Raw genomic sequence first — 16,675 nt, 5'->3', positions numbered from 1 at the left:
TTATATAATAGCTGATAAAATCTTGGTTAGCGGAGGTGAATAGTTGTTATCTTGAATTTTATTCAAGAATCTCGTAAAATTCCAGCAGCTCACAAAAAAGTGACACCGAAGAGGAATTACTTCTTTCTAGATAAAACAGTATCACTTATATAGCCATATTTTGTTTTAAAATGGCCACTAAAAGATATACTACCTAAAATACCCCTGTATAATTAAAGAAGAAGAAAACTTAAAATACCAAACAAATTGAGAGAAAAAATGGTATGATGGGTATTTTTTGACCATGTTTATTCAAATACACACTGGGCTTATCATATAAAGGATTAATAGAAGATATCGTAATTTCAATGTCGGTCTGTAAACCTTTAAGCAATTTGTGGATCCCATTGTTAGACATTATATTTTTGAAGAAACTATAGGAATTTAAATATAATTAACACCTCCATGAAAAACGTATCGGATTTTATTTTTATACAAATACGGACGTAAATGGGTGCTGTTAGCATATTTTTATTTAAAACGATACACCAACACAGGAATTTAATTAGTTGGAGTGGATTTCTTAATAGGCTAAAATGGTTAATTTTTTAAGTGTGAAATTTACGATTTTCCTTCATTTTCCTATTATCAATAAACAAAATCTAGCTCGGCAAAGTCGAATAATCACCTTGAATTTTATTCCCAATTTAGTAAAACTCTGAACACAAGTAAAATTTCAGCAGCTTTCAAAAAATGACACTATCAGCTCTTTCTAGATAAAAAAAAGTATATTGTTCTTATATAGTCGTATTTTGTATTGAATCGACACTAAAAGATGTACCGTATTTCAGCGAGCACAAGAAACCGTCATGTATATATAAGGAACTCCCAGATTTTTTAGCTTTAAATTTGAAAAAAATGTTGAAAAGATATCCATGCACAACCCCCACCCCTACTAATTTGTTGGACCCAATTTTTGGCAAAAAGGGGGGGGGGTTTATACGTGGACAGTGGGGTACTTTCTAAAATACCAAAGAAATTCAGCAAATAAATTATTTAATGAATCTTTTTTTATCATGTATTTACTGTGTGTGTGTGTGTGTTCAAATATACGCTGTTGAGGGTTGATAGAAAATATCCGAATGTTGTGATCGATTTGTAAGCTTCAAAACAGGCTTCTTCACCCCGTTGCTCGCGAGCTCCATCGATGCTCGTGTCTGATTTCATGCTCGCGGGCACTTGATTAACGTTCCAATCAAACCACCTTGTACAAATTGCATTCAAGGATTGAAGTCATCTTGATTTCACGCATTTGGTATTCCAAACTTGCCGTAAGGGAGGATGGGGGTGCTCTTCTTTTGATGATGGATACAGGCAGTGCTCGCGATGAGGAAAAATGTTGAACACCTCTTCCTTAAAACCATTTTAGATTCACATTTAGAAATTATTAAGAAAAAAAAAAACTTACGAAATTGCAAAATATTAATCGATTTAATAGTTAATTAATGAAATCTTTGGTAAATTTTAAATTATGTAGGTAGACTTCCTACGCACAGCTTTCCTGCCCTGTATATGAAGTCGTTAATTTGGTGTTGTGTGTGTATGTGTAATGATTAATACACTCAGTGAACGCGTATCGATCGGGTTGCTCTGCGGTTCATTTACTTTGAGGCGATCGCTAAAGATAACATCACTTTTTCTCGAAATTGTATATGAAAGAATACAAAAAGATCGTTAGATAAAGGTTCCTTTTTTTTCCTTTCTCTTTTATTTCTCCACTAATTAGGCTTATTTCAATAAGTTCGATGAAGAGATAATTAGTTCATGATTAGAAAAAAGAAGAACTGATAATAATAGGAGATTAATGAGTGAATTTTTAGCGTTTTGTTCCTAGCTCGGGGTTTTTATCGACCATAAATCGATGATATATATCATTATTATAACTTTTTTATATCCTTTTCAGTCTTTAAGCTATCGATGTCTCCGTCTATGATAATGAATATTTTACGATCGATAACGCGATTCTTACGATTTTCTCTCTCTGTACATGAAAGCGGTTCAGTCCAAAAAACAAAAAAATGCAACTAATAACGATTCGGATTATTGTTTCGAAATACAGGTGGAGCCACCATAGCAGATACATATAATTACGCGCTTGCGAGCTGGGTTGATTTTGATCATGGGCGCCACTCACGTTTCGGCCTGCTATTTTTCACCCGGAAGTAATTGTACTTACTGGTCGTCCTATAGTTAAATTATTCCTTCGAGAGCTAATACTGATAAATACTTGAAATACTTGATGGCCTGAAAAATTATACTTTGTCGTTTTTACTGATGCAGTGATTTATGTACAAAAGTAAATACAGTGAAACCTCGCTACAACGATACTCACTCGATGTAACGATAAATCTCTCTATAACAGTAGTTCTTAACCTTTTTTTCCGTCCCGCACACCTACAGTGGGAATATTACACTTCGAAACGTGAAATTCATTTTTGTTAGCCTCAGAAGAGACCGGGCAACAATTTTCTAATTAGGTTTTTGAGAGAGGACGTCCATATAAAATTACATATTGTTATTGAGGTGGGGTGATATTTTTCAAATCTCGATTGTATTATATTTTGACACACAATATCCATCATTTTCCGCAATTGACGATTTCTAAGCAATTTTAGTGGTGGTTGGCAGCTTTACTTACCTTCGACAATTTTTTGGCAGTAATTGGCAATTTCACTTGCCTTTGATGAATATTTCGGCTTTAAATGGTAGTTTTTTTTTTGCTTTTGATAATTATAAAATGTTGTAAATGTGAATTTAACTTATCTTTGATAATTATTTCGGTAGCAATTGGCAACTTTACTTACTTTGACGATCTCTGTGGTGTGATATCCCGTATTTCTAAGAAAAAATATGGCCAGACTAGGTGTTTTTCGAGTTGATATTGATAACTTTCTACCGGAACAACTTTCTCGAGCCGGATTGAAACCCTTGGCGGGCCTAATTTCGCGCGCTGGCCGGACATTTTACACCCCTGAAATATACAGCTTGCCTTGATTTTACTGCTATCTATAAACCAATGAGATCTAGCTCAGCAGCTAGCTCACTAAGTTGAGGTGATTGGGAACAAAATTCAGGCTTACAGTCCACCATTGTTAGCTCGAATTTTATTTACAATCCCTTCAATTTTGTGCGATTGGGGCGCCAACTTGTAGGCACATACTGTTAGATAACGTACATTTATTTAACACAGTTCACATCGCTGAGAAAACCGCACCTTCAACACAACACACGCGGCATGCACGCCATCATAACTTTGTTCGAAACACTTTGGAGCTCTCCTGGCCACGAGAGCGGATCTCGGGCGCCATCTATATTTGCGGAGACGGTCGACCTTGACCGTTACAAGCCCTATGTTGTACTGATATGACACTTAAAAGTGTGTGACTCTAAAAACACTCTGATTTTTTGGGCTTTAAATTTGAAAAAAAATAAGTTTTTATATAAGTATATAGAATAAAGATATACCTATAATATTATCCATGCACCCCCTTCTATTTTGGGACCAAATTTTTGGCCGATAGGGGCTCCTTCCACACGTTAAAAGTGACCCGCTGTGCTGGTCCGTTCACTTGATTTAGCCCGCATCTCATTCCCAGATCTTCGAAAAATGACCCGTGGCAGATGTATACATTTCACTTGAGTAGTGCGTGGCACGATTCCCAAGCAATTAAGGGGGTTGAAATAATTTGAAATTAAAGAGTGAAATAATACTTTAAAAATACTGAAGATTTAGAATTAATGGGAAAAAATTATTTATAAAATAACACTGAAAATTTTTTAGAAATAATTGAAAAAATGGTGGAGGAAATAATTTCAGAATTGATAAATACGCAAGATTGATGTTAGAAATAATAAATTAATTAATGGAAGAATTAATAAATTAATTATATAAGAAATAATAAACGAATTAATGGAAGAAATAATAAACGAATTAATGGAAGAAATAATAAACGAATTAATGGAAGAAATAATAAACGAATAAATGGAAGAAGAAATAAACGAATTAATGGAAGAAATAATAAACGAATAAATGGAAGAAATAATAAACGAATTAAAGGAAGAAATAGTAAACAAATTAATGAAATTAATAGTAAACGAATTAATGGATAGATAATAAACAAATTAATGGATAGATAATAAACAAATTAATGGATAGATAATAAACAAATTAATGGATAGATAATAAACAAATTAATGGATAGATAATAAACAAATTAATGGATAGATAATAAACAAATTAATGGATAGATAATAAACAAATTAATGGAAGAAATAAATGAATTAATGAAAGTAATAATAAACGAATTAAAGGAAGAGAAATAATAAACGAATTAATGAAAGTAATAATAAACGAATTAATGAAAGTAATAATAAACGAATTAAAGGAAGAGAAATAATAAACGAATTAAGGAAAGAGAAATGATAAATGAATTAATGGAAGAAATGATAAATGAATTAATGGAAGAAATGATAAATGAATTAATGGAAGAAATGATAAACGAATTAATGGAAGAAATGATAAATGAATTAATGGAAGAAATAATAAATGAATTAATGGAAGAAATGATAAATGAATTAATGGAAGAAATGATAAATGAATTAATGGAAGAAATAATTTAAGAACTGATGAAGAAAATGAACGAAAATTCAAAATCAATGAGAGGAATAATTTAAGAGCAAATGGAAATTGAGAAAATAAATACTACGAAGAAAACAACGCTTCGGAGTCCATGAGAATTTGCGCTTAATGAAGGCCTTCATAAAAGCCCACCCGCTCCATTAGGCCGTATTGGCACTCTGATCAAAGCACCACTGGAAACAGCCCATATGAGAGCGGGTCAGTCATAAACTCTCCTTACCCCCCGTTAGTTTCCTTATTTCACAACATCATATACGCTTGTTTTCCCCGGAATACAATCCATTCCAGAACGTACTTAGCATTAGAATAAGAATAACATTAACAATTTCTATTTCCATATTTTAAAAATTTATCCCAGTCAGTTTTCTAAGAAACAACTTTATTCTTCAAATTACGTTGTGAGAGATTCGTTTTTATTTTTGTTTCGAATTTGAGTAAATTTCGGTTTTCATTTAAATTTTCTTTTTGTGAGATGTTAATGGCTACGGTTTCTTCGCGGAAACTCCTTTTGTATAATTAATTTCAGAATAAAAGCGTCTTTATATAGTAGGGGGGAAAAAATGGTTTCGAGGGTATTTTTGTTTTTTGTGTGTGTGTTTTTCATCTCAAGCATTTTCTCGTGAGAACGTTGCATGACGTTATTTTCTGAGCCTTTATTTCGGAAATTAACTGCAGCTCTGATTATCTGAATTTACGTTGACTGAGTTTTCCGCTAATGAACTCAACGTTGTGTTAAGAATTATATCTAAAATTAAAGAAATTTCTCGGAATAAATTATGATATGAGTATACTTTCCCAGTTGGGGGATTCGAACCCCCAGAAACTCGTTCCATTAAGAGCCGTTAGGTGTTGTTGTATCTCTTGAATATTTTATTTAGAAATTTCTGGAATCACAATTTCGGGGGAAAAAACATTCGCCAATAATTTCCACGAAACATTTTTCTCGTATAGGAAAGTTAAAAGCTTATGAATGATATAATGAGAAATTCATATACTCATTATCCGAGAGGAATTTTTACGTCTTTTCCGATTATTTCTTCCAAACATTGTATGTATGCAGGGTGTCCCATCAATTCGTAAAAAAGTTTAAAAAATTCATTCGAAAAATTCGAAGGATTCGGTATATTTGAATGCGGTTTTTTGCGAGAAAGTTATAGAGTAGAACCTCTCGATAACGGACACCCATGGGACCAAAACTTTTGTCCGCTGACGGGGAGTGTCCGCTATTGGGGAGCTCCTATATAAAGTAGAACTTCGTTTATACGCCTTCTACATTTATACGACGTTTGGCTTTTGTCGAAATTGCTAATTGCTTCCTATATGTTACCGTGTGTAGAAGTGATACAGCGGTGGTTATGCATAATCATCAATCGTCTCGGTAAAGGAAGTTTCACTAAATTTTCCTACATTTATCACTTTTACCGGCGATTATGCATAATTTCCAAATAAAGTTGGGAAGTCTGATATATATGGGAAATTTTAAAACACTTTTTCCTCTTCATAAAACCAATTAATTATTTTTACCCTTATATGATACGTGAACTACACATATTGTGCAATAGAAATTAAATTAAATTGAAATAAGTGTGAAGAAGAAATTAACATTCGTAACAACATTACCAGTTATGTTGGCTTTCTTCTCACGTATCAAAATGTGCAAACAAAACTAACATTACCATTCGGAATCAGCATCCTGGACCATAATTGTGTTCAGTTAATCAAGTAGTTAATTGGCGGATTATCATATTTACCAATACGAGCTTTGGATTTACACATAATCACTCTTGATTTATGAACAAAAACTCACCGAGTTTGGAAAAAAATGAGACTTAATACATTAAAGCCCTATTCCACGGGACTGGGAATCAGTAAAATGTCCGTTAACGGGAGGTGTCCGCTAACGGGGAGTGTCCGTTGAGGAAGGCCCCACTGTATTCACATGGGGGTTTTCTTTATGGTTCTAGTTCGAAGTTTTGTTGACAGACGGCGCTACGCAAAAGTAAATTAGTAGTGTTTGGGCCTGAACCTTTCTACAATATCTTCTGCTCCCGAAACGTTCGTACAGCGTCAGCCAGTGATTCATGGCTGAGGTAAAACAACTTCAATACAGTTGTTCATCAACCAATGTCAACATCACGATGAAAACTTGAGTAAGCACCAATTGCAGGAACATTCAAAAATGGGATGTTAATCGTACACCCACTGCATTTTATAGAACTGTGATTCGCAGATTTCCAAAAAAATTTTGCTTGTTTGCAGCGTTCTCTAGGGACAAAAAATTTAAATTATTTTTCCCTACACCAAAATCCCCCTCCCCCCCACGAACTATTTTTCCCTACACCAAAGCAACAGAAGAAATGTTCCGTCCAATCACGCTTGCGGGGATTTATTTCTCGCCCTCTATCGACAAAAAAAATTGAAACCTCCCTTTTGTGAGAATAACTTTTCGCAAACCACATTCAATAGCATTTCCTTCAATTTTCATGAACTTTAGAGCAATTTACGAATTTACGGGACACACACCCTGTAGATTCATTTTCTTTTCTTTTTTTAATTTTTATTTCGTACTTTTTTAGTCCATTTTCAGTGTTTTCCCCTATTAATTCAAAAGGCAAATGGCAGCACTAGTTGAACATGAAACATACATAACTCTTACGACACAAATAGGGACCACACATACACTCAGAACACACACATTCCGGCTTAAACCGTTCACTTAGAAATTTCCCAGTACGGTTAACTAGGAGTTAATTAGAAAAATTGCTCCATAGACTTGGAGCTTTTTCTTTTCTACAGTTTGTATTGGCCTTGAAACTCTAAGGAAATGCATGGAGGGCAATGGAATTTCATTCGGCTCTTTGGTTTGGTGAGCATTTACCTTTGGCGTCCTCACCCCAGCGATCACCTTATCAACGGCTACTTTGCTCCACCGATTGCATACTTACAGTCCCAACATCTGCTGTAGTAATCATTTTCGTGCTAACCATACAGCCGTGATATCTTGCCTTGGTGTTCATTTACGCGAGACTCCCTTAGCCTAGTGATCATTCACATGCGGCATCCTCGGCCTAGTGGATATTTCAGTGCATCTTCATCTAGTCCTAACGAAAATTTTTCGTGGTTTACGCCCGCCATGTCTTTTTTTTCTCCTATGATTGCCTGGCGTCTTAAACGGGGCTTCCGTGTAGATATGTTCTTTAATAAGGACTTGTCATCTTGCTAATACAGAGACGACTTTTAGGACTGTCGGAGCTTGTTTCGAAACCAGTCCTGAATTCCTTATGGGAAGAGAGATTTCCAGAGAGAGGGAACCCCCAGCCTATAGGGGGCTCCGAATGTAGCTAAATATATTTTCTGGTTCAACACATTTCTAACCCCATTTATGAGTAGGGTTTCTAACGTCTCGTGAAACCGATGATAGGCTGTTCTCCGGAACCCTTGGTGATAATGAGGCTATTCTACAGAACTCAGACATTTTTTTTGTATATTTATCCAAAAAATATTTGTAAGAGAACATATTCATCCTCAGTCTAGGGGCCCTGTGGTATCCGTGCCGTTCCCGGTTGAACTCATGATTATGTTTCAAGAAGTTGGATACCCCCCCCCCCCCCGAGGGTAGCACGAGAGCCCGAGACAAATCTCAGTGAATTTGCTTTTTTACCCTATAAATTCGCTAGAGAGGAGCCCCCCCCCCAAAAGATTTCAGTCAGCCTATTGGTAGGCGTCTTTGATTCGTGAACCAACACCAGGAGAAAAGCACCCGTGCAAGTACTCTGACATATGAGTTTAATTGATATAACCATGATGCTAATCGTTGAATCATAGGGTGTTTATCTGAGTTGTCGGTTAATACCTTATGAGCACCAACCGTCTATCCTCGATAGTCCAAGTGAGCACCATGATCCCCCCCCCTAACCGAAGGTAGGGCTGGCAGAGCTCTAGCAGGAGGGCCCGAGACAAATCTGATTGAATTTGCATTTTTTACCCTATAAATTCGCTGGAGAGGAGCCCTCCCCCCCCCCCCCACAAAAGATTTCAGTCCGAGGGGAGGAAAGCTTTCTCCAGGAAAGGGGGTGCACGATGATCACCGAGATGATTGCGGGGAAAGGAAATTTTTTTTGTTATATGAAATGTTCCCTCTTTGTTTTCTTCCAGATGGGGGTGGGGTTCTCATTCTCTTCAATTTCACCAGCACAGACTTGCTTCTCTACTCACAGAATTTCGATACATGTACGGAATGACACGATAACATGCTGCTTTATACAATATGCGAATTTTTTTTTCTGTGCAGCAAAAAAACTCTGTATACGCGAAAGCATTCTCAGACTCCAAACGGCCATATTTTGTAAACGTACTCACTACACGGGAAAAAATTATGCTTTTCTTAATTACTTCTGTCCATAACCAATAAACGGGTATAAAGTAAAATTTTATCCGCAAAAATATGGCGTCTATAAAATATTGAAAACAGCTATACAATACTGCGTTTACGTGATTATACAATACAGTAGTACACGTGAGGAAACATCAATAATCTGGAACCGGTTCCTCCACCTATCTTCATTTGACTGTTTTAATTCTCCAGTTGAAAAATTAGCAACTGGTTTTTAACGAATACATTCATTTTTAAATCCGATAAAACATGATATTATTTAATACTTTTTGAAGAATAATATCAGTTAAATTGTTGAACTTGCCTTGAAAATTTAACAGTTGTTATATGTACGTGGTAAACTAACATTAGTAAAACTTGCAAAAAGTCGCCCTTAAATCTAGAGATACATAATTATAATTACAATTACATAATTAAAATCGTGGGAAATCAATAGCAGCTACGTATTACGAGCTTTGCTAATGTTAATTTGCCACACGCAAACGGCAACTGCTGCAATTTTGAAATAAACTTAATATTTTAACTAATATTATTTTATAAAATATCAATTAATAACATATCGATTTTTTTATGTGGTGCGTTAATCAAAAACCAGTCATCAATTCTATCGAAGAATCATAACAGTTTTATTTGGTAGATGGCAGTATAGGTTCCAGTTCGAAAAAATTTTACTCATAAAATGCAATGTAATCCTTGCCGCAGCGGTTGTAAACCTTTCTTAGCCCATGGCTACTTTTGGACAATATTTTTTTCTCGTGGCCCCGTCTTACCCCAGGGCCGTACCCCCATCCAGGATACTGATATTTTTCTGTGGTTCCCAACTTTTCAAGGCGCGAATGCGAGTCGATCTCCCCTTTTTGAAGTCTCGCCACAGAGAGCAACAGATCTACAAACAGGACAAATGTAATTCAATCATCACTCACTTAACTTCTGAAATATAGATGGCAGCACTGAAAAATCAAACACAGCACTACATATGCTCTCAGACTGTTAGGTATACACACACCGTTACACTTCCGGCACAGCTCACCAGGTAGTAAATCGCCCATAGAGATATTGATAGACCTGCGTTGTGCACGGTCTGAAAGAAAGAAAGAAAGGATTCTGATATAAAAGCTTATAAAATGTTAACTAATCTTATATCATATTGTTTTTTTCATGAGAAACATTAATCGAAAATCGGTCGCCAATTCCAATCGAAGAATTAATTACAACAGTTTTATTGGATAGGTGGCGTGGAAGGGGTTCTAGTTCATTGATGTTTCTCACATATAATGTGCAAAATACTGTATACATTTAATGTTTTCGATTCTTTCTAGGGAAGGCATATATTTGCTGATAAAATTGCCCGTTTTTTACCCGTTTATTAGTTATGGACAAAAGTAACTGAGAAAGGCACCATGTTTACATGGTGAATAAATAAGTTTACAAAATATGAATGTTTAGAGTCTGAGAATGCTTTCGAATGAATGCGCAGAACTTTTTGTTCCGCAGAAAGAAATTCCCAAATTGTATAAGCAAGTTATTTTGTTAGTATACAAGTTAATATTAACTTGTATACTAACTAAGCGATTGAAAGATTTGAAGTAACTACCAGATATTCCTAAACTTGAACATGAGAACGCATGCACATTCATCTTTAGCAATGTCCCTTGCATATGTTTAGAACAGATGGCGCCACCACAACACCAATTAACAGCAATGGTTCCAACCAAAACAGAACCACCCTTAAAATTAGCGTATATTTTTATAATGGTGCTTTTCAACGGGCCGGGGGAGGGTGTTCAGTTGTTATCAATCATTGAGCGTTGTTTCACCCATTGTGTTTGTTTCTTAATTGAAGAAGGAATATATTTCCTGATTCTTTAATAAACTACTTCAGGGTCGTCTTAACCCATGGGAAGGCCTGGAGGACCTGCTTGGGTGCACAATAATGGTGCCTTTGTGCGATGACAAATAGCAGGTGCTGCTTAAGCAAATGGCTCATTTTTACAGGCGAAAATTCGAACAACTGACAACGGCCACATAGTTTTCGGACCCTCGAATGAGGGCTTTGCCCGCTTCCCGCTCCGGAAGCGGATTTATAATTCTTTCGCCTGTGGACTACACAAGTTTCACCACTTCTCACCCATTCTAGTCTAGTTTTCTTGATTGTTCATTCCCCCCAAATTAGCCACCGTGGACAGTAGTCCGCTTAGCCACCACCCCTCCTACGCCGTAAGTATGTCTCCCTGTTCAAGTCACTGTTTCGGTCGTTCACGTGCTTTCACACTCTCTAGATCACTGTTAAGATCCCCTTGCTGAACAGGTCATCTCTTCGGTCACTCACATACTTGCACACTCTATAGGTTAGTCATCCAAGTGGCCTGGATTTTATTTTTTTTGGTACGACGCTATCGTGTTAAAATTCAAAACAAAGAACAGCTGTGCGAGTATCAGTAACAAGATAGTTCTCTGGGTCCTGAGATTTTTAACGGCTCCGTGGCGTTTGGTCATGCGGAACCCCAAAAAAAGCTGGCATGGAATCCCATTGTTCCATGGAACACGAGTTGAAAACCCTTATTCTAGCCCAGTGTTTCCCAAAGTGGGCGATGGAGTGATCCAAGGGGGTGATAGAACCTACTTATTTAACATAGGATCCCATGGGTTTACGTGAGTTGGGGGGCGATGAGAGGAAAAAATTTCTGATGAAGGGAACGATAGAACAAAAAGTTTGGGAGACTATGTTCTAGACTATGGCGTCTCAATATGTAATGCCTCAGGCATCCGAGGGAAATATAAGAGGCTTGCTATCTATAAATTCGTATAAGTGTATAAGTCCTTTGAATGCGTTGAAAGCTTGCTTGTCTGTTGAAACGCGCAGAAAGCTTGCCCGGCGTTCTTTAAAATGCGTAGAAACTTTGCTTATCCTGAGAAATGCCTATAATGCTAGCATAATCTAAAAATTGCGGGGGGAAGCTCACTTATCCCTTCCATGCGTAAAAAGCTTGATTTCCTCAAGAAGTGCTATAACGGTTGCTTATCTCTCTAGAAATATGTACGAAGCTTGTCCATCTCAAGAAATGCTTATAATCCCTAAAAATATGCAGAAATTTTGCTTATCCGGGATAGAAAACTTGTTTATCCCTCTAGAGAGATACGTAGAAGACGTGCCTCCACCTTGGCATGCGTAAAAGATGTTTGTTTACCTCAAGCGATGCGTAGGATGCTTGCCTCACCTGAACAAATTCATAGGATCCGTGCTCATCCCCCTGAGAACTGAGAAATACAAGTAAGGCTTGAGGTACCTCTAGAGACAAGTCGAAGTAACATGCACGCTAAAAACTTGTGTCTTGCGTGCTACTAGAATGGTAGGACAGTTGTACGTACTTTTAATAAAAATTTACAATAAGCTCGTGAGGACTCTCCTGTCCATAGTGTCGTAATGCTCGTTTAACGATCCCACTTTATAGCGACCATTCCATAACAACGAGCGGTAGAGTAAGTCCCAAATGTTTTTATATAACGACTATCCTATATGCTTTCTTTTCTGTATAACGAGCTCTCAATATAACGTTCGTTTTCATGGAACGATAGGGGGTCGTTATAATGAGCGTGGACTAGACTATATATATATTTTGCTTTACTCCTTTTTTTCCTCAATGCTGATTTTTCTCCCGTACCCTTAAATGACCCATCTCGTACCTCCGGAGCTAGACGTACTACGGGGGTTGGGAGCCACTACTCGAGAACCCCCTCAATTCTAATTTCCTTAAATAAAACAATACCCCGGATAAAAGACGTTCAACAACATTTATTAGACACGATTTCTTTGAAATGGTTCAATTTTCAAAATGAAATTGCATTTGACATGCTCGGGATACGTTCTTCCTATTTAGATGTAGTTACATCATCTGCATACAAATTTGTTATGTAATGAAAAAAAAAAAATACCGCGAACAGATAGCCCTACGGGGAAGAGTGACGTTGCTGTTGAAATATGCAAGTGAGTTCATAATAAAATATATATATATATATATATATATATATTCTTTTTTCCTACGGACCGTGACGTTCGTGATCGGAATAATGATCCTGGTTTTCGAGTATGCATTTTTTTTGTGTACCATCACTCATTCCGTGCATAGAAAGCGGTGTTGGGGGGTGAGAAGAGAATGGCTGCGAATATATGTATTTCAAGGTTGACATGACCACAACAGGTGCATATGAGTGCCTAAAATTGACACCATCTCGCTTTCAGCATTGTACTGTAGTAACGTCCGTCGCTGCTATGTATGTAAGAGACTCATTGAAGTAGTGCCTCGTGTGTTTTCATGTCCACCCAGGACCGTCTCAATGAGTCCAGGGACCCCGTTCCCTTTTCTACCTTCAACGACCTTTCTAATTTTTATTTTACCTACGCAGTCCTGTTTTTTCTCTCTACGTTGAGAGACATAGTACCATGTAAACCAATGGAGCATTTTGTGATTTTTCGTGCGCGTAAAAATTTTCACCATGAGATGTTTACCGTGCATGCAGCTTGGAGGGAACGTGCTGCTCTCCCCCCCCCCTTTTCCCCGTTATGTCTTTTGAGCTCCTATTTTAAAAAAATACATAGGACGTTTGGGTAAGAAAAATATATACAGTAAAACCTCGTTGAGTCGTCACCCTAATAAGTCGTCACTCCGGTTAAGTGGTCATTTTTCTTCAGGTCCTTCCACCTCTCATAGACAACAATGTTATTAAACCCTCGTTTACTCGTCGCTAATTTCGGTTAACTCGTCACTATGAAAAAATTTGAGAAAGTGGAACAGACTATTTTTACGGCTCCCATTAAAAAAAAGCTTGTTAACAGCATTGTCATATGCTTAAAAGTCACCATAAAATCCTATATACCCAAACGGAACAGTTTAAGTAACGAAAGTTACGCTGGGGAAGTTCATTTGCCAACTAAGGTTTTTGGAACGATGGGGACTGTTCAAGCTAGATCTCATTTCTGCATGGGCTCTACTGGAGAAATTGGAGAAATCGCGAGACACCCAGGCTCTGTCGCAAGAAGCAACGTAAGCACTTCGGCCCCACAGGGCATCTCCGGCGAAACCAAAATTTTTTTTGACACGTCAAAGATTACACATAGTGCAAGGAAATCAAAAATTATGTAAATCGAAGAATCAAATTAATCAAGTCAAAGTGCAACGCGGGCACGGATAATAAACAATCATAGAAAGCATGGGCTCTACTAATTTAGGGCTTGAAATTTAAACAAAATATCTCTGTTGAAAAAAGTTAGACATTAACCAAGTTGAGGTCTTCTGTTTACTTTTCCCTGCCCAGGGCCCCTCCACCAAGTCAAAAGTGTTCGAGATTACTTTGTAGTTATATCATGAACTACTGATGAAGAATTAAAATACTGAAATTTTTTAAATTTGATGTATATGTAAAATTAATGTGCAATAGAGAGTTCAGTTCTATTATGAAGAAAAGCTACTTATAACTACTTATAGCTTTAGACTGATAGCTGCTCTGTTAGTCTAAATTAAAAATTACTAATATAAGCCAAAATGTACAGTAGATTTTACCACAATAATTTAAGTAATAAGAGATAAAAAATAAAAAAATTGCTATTATTTACTCTTTTTCGCGATCTATGAATTTTATTAATAGTGTTATTTTGATTCATACTTTAATAAATTTCATATTACTTTAAATTTATACGATTTTCACAACATTGCACATTGAAACTGACGGTACTCCGCTTAAGCCGCCATAATTTTTCGATAACTTGAGGTGACGACTTATCGAGGTTTTACTGTATATGCTAAGAAAAAATCATTTAAAAACCTGTTTTTAAATATGGAAAATATGGGGGAAAAATACGGTTTAAATATGAAACCTTATTAAATATGGAATACGTGGCTCAAAATGGAAACAAAAAAACCTATTCCAAATCGATCAAAAACAACATTTAATGAGTATATGATAATGTAAATTTCTTCGTTTGTTTTTGTAGTTGATGATGTGGTGGTGTCACAAATCTTTCTATTTTACCCCAAAACAGTTAATTTGGGCCTAGATATAAAATAAAATGAATGTCACGAGCCGGCTTCACGACATACCTGAAGGTGAGGAAAACCCGGTATTCCATAGTCCTATACTATTCCCACACTTCCTATATATTTGGGATTGGTGGAAGTTTGCATGCAAAGAGACGTTGTACAAAAATGCTGGAAAAAAAACATAACACATGTATGAGTACACTGGATAAAAATTAATGGGAGAAATATTGTTAGAATCGATGAAAATTCAGAATTGGCGAAAGAAATGATTTGTCAATTAATTAATGTAATGTAAAAAATGATTAGAAAAAAATGAAATTATGAAAAATTGCTTAATATAAATAATGAAAATAAAATAAATAATGAAAGAAATAACTTGAAAATTGTTCAAGGTAAGGAAGGAAGAAATACTTTAACATTAGTAGTTTCACAATGAAAAATATAAATAATAAGCTACAAACAATATAATGATAATTCAGACTCTATGAAACAAATAAGTTACTAACTAATGGAAATTCAGAATCCATGAAAGAAAATATTTAGTTATCGATGGAAATTTCGAATGCATGAAAGGAATGACAATAATCATTGAAAGAAACGATGTACAATAAAAACAATAAAAATTCAGAATCGATGAAAGAAATGATTTCATTAATAATAAATATTCAGAATATATGAGAGAAATGATTCAATGATCAATGAGAATTGCGAATCGATAAAAGGAATGACAATAATCATTGAAAATTCCAAAAATAAATAGAATCGATGAAAACAATGATTTTAATAATGAATGAAAAATTTAGAATCGATGAAAACAATGATTTAATAATGAATGAAAAATTCAGAATCGATGAAAACAATGATTTAATAATGAATGAAAAATTCAGAATCGATGAAAACAATGATTTAATAATGAATGAAAAATTCAGAATCGATGAAAACAATGATTTAATAATGAATGAAAAATTCAGAATTGATCAAAGATATGATTTAATAGTCATTGAAAATTCAGAATCGATGAAAGAAATAATTTAATAACCAATAGAAATCAGAATAAATAAACAGAAGGTAAACTTCAGCAAACTAAAAAAGTCTCTATGGTAACTCTTCGACGGATTTCAGACACCATAATGATAATAATAACAATAATAATAAGCGCCGGAAGAGTGACCATTGACCGGACGCCGTCCATCTACACTCGCCGCGTATTGTATGGAATCGTTATTTTACTCCGTTTTTATGCTGATTAATTCCACCCAAGGGAGAACGGGAAAAGGCTAGAGTATAGTGCTAAAAGAAAAAAATCTGGGGGGGAAGGGAAAAAAAGGCTTTCCTCGAAATGAGAAGTTATCACGATAACAACAACAACAGTTATTTTTCCCAAACAATCTAATTCTGGCTTGTATGTATGTGTATATATTTATTCAGTCCATTTTATTGTACAAGTAAAAGAGTAAAAATGGGAAAAACAGAATCCCATTGTGCGTATCGTGCAGTTGGACTATTCATGCACGCATCATTAATGAGGCTATGCATAGTCCTCTGAGGGCAAAAAATGGTGATTAATAG

At 35.8% G+C, this 16,675-nt stretch overlaps 1 protein-coding gene across 2 annotated transcripts in view; it reads left to right on the top strand.

Annotated features, from left to right (window-relative positions):
* LOC149069215 (potassium voltage-gated channel protein Shaker-like) overlaps positions 1–16,675 on the top strand; it is a 508,027-nt gene that overhangs the window by 297,027 nt on the left and 194,325 nt on the right. The gene's annotated exons all lie outside the window — the stretch shown is intronic.

Source organism: Pholcus phalangioides, unplaced genomic scaffold, assembly GCF_987345545.1.
Source record: "Pholcus phalangioides strain wild (caught in Gottingen) unplaced genomic scaffold, Ppha-v1.0 ptg000024l_1, whole genome shotgun sequence".
NCBI lineage: Eukaryota > Metazoa > Arthropoda > Arachnida > Araneae > Pholcidae > Pholcus > Pholcus phalangioides.
This window is presented reverse-complemented; position numbering and strand designations above follow the sequence as displayed.